Raw genomic sequence first — 5783 nt, forward strand, 5'->3', positions numbered from 1 at the left:
AAATTAATTGGGAGGCTATCATCTAAGCAAATAGTAGCTTACATTTGAATGTTCTCAATGAAAATAGTGAAAGTTCACAGTTACCCAAGCTATTCAGGAGAACAAGTTTCCAGGACTTAGTAATTTTAGTGGCTGTAGGGCATAGTGAGATGTAAATGTCAAGTTGACTCCTGGACTTCTATGTTGTGAAACCTATAGCTTGTGATATTTTTCCACTGAGATCAGAAACACTGGAACAGTGCCAGGTCTGGGAAATTTGGGAACAGGAAAATGTTTGCTCAGTTTGGGAATTTAGAGTTCTGAAACATGCAACAGATGAGATCAAGATGAATATTTCATGGGCCGGAGTTGTAGCTCAGTGGTAGAGCACTTGCCTCACAAGTGTGAGGCACTGGATTCAATTCTAGCACCACATGAAAACAAATAAAGGCATTGAGACCATATACAACTAAAAAAAATTTTAAAAAAAGATGAATATTTGAGTCTTAAGCTCAGAGAAGTTTTCTGGGACACAAATGTATATTTAGGAGACAATGGGTGTAGATGGTAACAATGGCTAGAAGTCTGACTGAGATTGTCCAAAACTGGACCTTGAATAAATCAAATATTTAAGGCAAGTGAAGGAAAAGACTCTGTAATAAAAGAATCAGTCGGAAGATAGGAGGAATGCCAGGAAATGACTGCCATGAAAGAGACAGAAGAAAAATGTCAACACACAGAGATGGTCAATGGTGTGAAATTATTCTGAGAGTCCAACACATGAGGAATGAGAGATCTCCATTGCACTATCAAATATTTTAAATACATATACTAAAAAGAAGACAGAAAATATTACAAATTATGTGATTCTCTTTATATAAAATCTCAAACCAGGTAAAATTAACCTTTGGCTTTAGAAGTCAAGAATTAGTTATTCGTGAGAAGGATAGTAAGTAGAAGAAGATATGAATGTGGCTTCTGGATTTTTGTTAATATTTTTATTATTTTCCTGGATGGGTTATACAGGTGTGTTCACCTTGTGAAAGCTCTTCAATATATTAAATGATGACGCAATTGTCTGTATGCATGTTATAGTGCAATAAGATATATTCATGAATATAAAACAAGCCTGGGGGCTGAGTTTGTGGCTCAGTAGTACAGTGCTTGCCTACCATGCATGAGGCACTAGATTCGATCCTCAGCACCACATAAAAATAAAGAAATAAAAATTATAATAGAAATAATAGAAGATTACATTCCTTTGATCTAACAATGCCACCTTTAAAAATTTGTCTTCCTGTTATGATAGAAAGTATACAAAGATTTATACAAAAGGTTATCCATTACATCATCATAAAGGCAAAATTAAAATGTGTGAATTAGTTCACTGATTAAATATATATAGTATAACTTCAATGAAATTCCATGGAATCCTAGAAAGCTATGATTGCTAACATGGAAAAGATGTAAAAGTTATGAGATTCAAAACAAGGCAAAGCAGTTGCAGAAAAATATGCATAATCTATTTGAGATTTAACTGTGACAGTAAAGAGGGAATGATAAGCAGATAATTCTGAAAGCAGTTTAATGGCTTTTACTGGGGAGAGATGACCCCTTGGTAAACAGCACCAAGTATTTTATGATGCAGCCGTGGCCAGGAATGATAATAAAAGGAGTCAGTAAAGGTAACACACTCAGCTCTCCTGAGATATGTACTTGTCTTGTGTCTGTCCAGGATGGATGTCCACTAGCTTTTGTAAACTGCTAGGTATTTTAGCAATAATGAGTATTCACTCTCATTATTGTGATATATAATACTAATGAGGCAAAATAAAAGGAACAACTGAGAATTTAATCTTCTCAAAATTTGGGAGCAAAATAGTGTGATTTGGGGTGGAAATTAACGTATCCACTATAATAGAGTCTCATCAAATAATATATCATTTGATTCTCTTTGTGTTTTTAATCAAGTTTGTGATTTCAATTGTGAGAAAGGACGTGAAATAGTTATATATTAAATTTCTATAAGTTGTCTCTAACACACCTAAAGTTTTGGTATTCTTTATCTCTAAAAAGGTGTGATGGAAGAGCACACTCAGAGTACAAGGATTATTTTTTCCTTCCTGCCTGTGATGGTTGCATTAAAATTCAGTGTGGGGAAAATGAAAATAGCCTAGAGTTATAAAATACAGACGGGCTTTTTTCTTCATTATCGTACCTAGAATTGACACCCCAGTTCACTTTTCCCAAGTATCTAACTGCCCAAGATTCTCAAACTTAGTTCCAATTATAAAACCCAAGTGCTAAGAGACCGTTGCTTTCTCTGATCTTGGCCTTGCGCTACGACCAAAGAATATGGTAAGAAAGAGAGAACAGCCACTGCTCACCTCTCCTCTTTTCCTTACCCACTTTGGCAGTGCTGGTATTGTAAATGTCCCAGCCCTTTTTCAATTGTGTGCACTTCTTGGGTGACATGTTTTTTCCTTGAGGGAACTTTTTTTTCACCTCCCCTTATTCCTTCTCTTGTAATTAGAAGAAAAATTATGAAAAGAACAGCAAATGTCTAGCAATTCCTCTTAGGAGTTTATATGAAACTTTTTCTTTCACTCACAGACCTATTTCCAAATGGCTTTAGGTTTTAAACACAGTTAAAACGCATTGCTTGCCACAGGACTATCAGACCTTTAGTCAATATCATGCTATTATCACAGAAAACACCAGATGTCAGATTTTAGTTTCAGATTATTTCCCAACAGAGGGAGCACTTGAGTTGTTTCATTTCCTTAGAATTTTAGCTGCATTTTCAACTGTTTGCTTTCAGAAGATTCTTGTAAGTTTACTCGCCACATCAACATATATGGACATTTTAAAATCTTGATATATAATGTGGAACTCTTACCTCGAACGATTGTGCCAACTTATAGTACTTGACCTCATTGAGCCATGAATGAGTAATTTTGTTTTACATCCTAAGCAATAAACTGAAACACTTTACTAACTTGATTGGACTAACCTGTTTATTAAATTTTTTGTACTTTTGACATTTTATAAATATTGTCATCATTTTTATTGTTCTTTTGCAAATATTAAAAATTCTTCTTGTATGTTATTGGGTTCTTGCTGTATTAACTTGCCCATTTAATTATAAGGTACTGTTTGCCTATTGAGAAATGTCTATTTTTTTGTAAATATTTCAGATTTTTCACATAAGAGTATTAGTTATGTTTTTAACTTTTAAATATTTTAAGTACTTTTAACTTTGTACTGTATCAATTTTTTACTTATCCTTTTACTTTTTTTAATTTTAAAATTGTAGCTGGATATAGTAGTGTATGCCCATAATCCTAGTGACTTGGGAGGCTGAGGCAGGAGGATTGCAAGTTCAAGGTCAGCCTTGGCAAATTAGTGAGATTCTGTCTGAAAAATAGCTCTGTGATACTCTGCCCCAGGTTCTGTCCCAGTATTGAAAATTATATGTATTTTTAAAAATATGGAATATTTCCTTACAAAAATAGATATTTTACAGTATATAACTATGTATATATATAACAGTGAATCTCTTATCTTGCCACTTACCAATAATAACTACTAACAGTTTGGGTTTCCATCTAGAATTCTGTATGCATGTGTTCTTATGTGTGTGTGAATATATGTGTAGCATATATAATGTATATACCCATGTTGTATATATACATATGTATATGTGCATATTATGTAATGTAGTACACATGAGTATATCCTATTATTTATGAAATGAGAACATGCTCTCTCTCTATATATAATATATATATGTATATATATATATATGTATATATATATGTATATATATTGCTTTGCTAATACATCTTTGCTTTTTGACTTAACAATATAATTTTAGTATTTTTTTCATGTCAGTTCATACTGATTTTTCTGTTGAAGTGATTATTGTAAAATTATATTCTATGCAAGACTCAGTGACTTAAATCCTATTCTTAGAATATAGTGGTTTGATTTTTTTTTTGTTTACACTATTATATGTTAAATTTAGTGGAATTTAGCAATTTGAAATTTTATTTTTAAAATTTATTTTAGATTGTGATATGAATTGAATTCTATATAAGTATACTAAGTAGTTTTCTAAGCATGATTTATAAATAAGAGATGTAAGCTATTTATAATAATGATTATTTAAGTATTATCATGATTAATTCTACTAATTTATTACAACACATTAAAGATCTTAAATTGAAGCAGTCTATTTTGCCTTACTCTTCAGTTTTACAGATAAAAATAGATAAATGATGTTCTTTTAAAATTTCCCACTGTTCATACAAAGACCTCTTCTTGAGTAGGAAATTTGACATAACAAAGATGTTAATTTTGGTAAAAAATGAAAGATTTTTTTTCTTTCTAAAGGTGGATAAGTTTCTTCTAGGCCTCACATGGAAAATAAACATTTACAAATAGCAATGCAAATTATGAAAAAGCAGGGAAGAGGAAGGTTAATTCCACAAAGGCTAAAATATTATAAACTTTCTATAATTTAAATAATGTAGTTAATGATTATGCAGAACTATGAACAAGTAGCTAGGAAAGTTGAAAATAAAGTGTCATGTCAAATCATTGGGATAAAAATGAAATTGTAGATAAATTGCAATGAGACAAGTGGATAGCTACTTGAAAAAAGTAAGACAGGATTCATATCTTATTCCTTCTAACATAATAACCAGCACACTGGTCCAAGATCTAAAAATAAATACTTTTACTTACTTTTTTTAATGTATTATTTTGTACTGAGGATTGAATCCAGGGGCACTTAACTACTGAGTCATGTCCCTAGCCCCCTCCCCAACTCTTTTTAAAAAAATGTTTGGTACAATATCTCACTAAGTTACCTAGAGCTGCCCTAAATTGCAGAGGCTGGCTTTGAACTTGAGATCCTCCTACCTCAGCTTCCAGACTTGCTGGGATTTTGTAAGCTTATGTCGCTACTTCTGGCACAACTGATTTTTAAATACATCTTTAAGTTCTCAGTGATTTGAAAACACAAGTAGGGTGACTAGCAAAATCTCTTCTTTAGAGAAGAGTATTAAGGAATTTAGAAAGGATGACATAATTAGAAAATTGTTGTTTTGAAACACCCAATTTAATCATTGATTCAGGCAAAAATTATCAATGAATGTTAAAGCCAACAAATGAATGGATGTTGGGAAATGGTGATACCGCCTGTAAGGGTAAAATAAATTGAAGTTAAAGCGTAAAAGTTAAAGGGTAAAAGACCGGGTGTTGTAAAGTTTCTAAGCTGCAAGGTCTGAGTTAAAATGTAAAGGATTAGGTATTGTTAGGTTTCTATGCTACCTGCAAAACCTGAAATTTCTGTAGCAGTTAAGACAATGCTTGGAACTGCCCAGTAAATATTTCCCCTGACTATTTGGTTGTTTAATAAGGGCTCTGTGTGGTCGCACGTAGGCATTGCAGGGCCTGGACCAATCAGTTTAAATGTAACCCCCTCCTTAGGAATGACCTATCACTCCAGCCTGACCTGTTCCTGCCAATGAATGAACCAATCATGTTTAGGAGTTGTTGTTCAATTTTCCCGTGCCTCATGATGATTTGTTCTGATGTATACAAAGCCCTCTGCCCTCCCCAAAAAGTGTACTTAAGCAGTGCTCAGCCCCTGTTCGGGGCTCTGGGCTGCTTTCCCTTCTTGAGTGGGCACGGAGCCCCAGCATGCTGGTTCAATAAATCCCCCTTCTGCCAATTGCATGAGTGGTCACTTGGTGGTTTCTTTCTCCGACATTTCGCGGGACCCTTACACGCCTATT

This window comes from Marmota marmota, unplaced genomic scaffold, assembly GCF_001458135.2.
Source record: "Marmota marmota marmota unplaced genomic scaffold, marMar, whole genome shotgun sequence".
NCBI classification, from domain to species: Eukaryota; Metazoa; Chordata; class Mammalia; order Rodentia; family Sciuridae; genus Marmota; species Marmota marmota.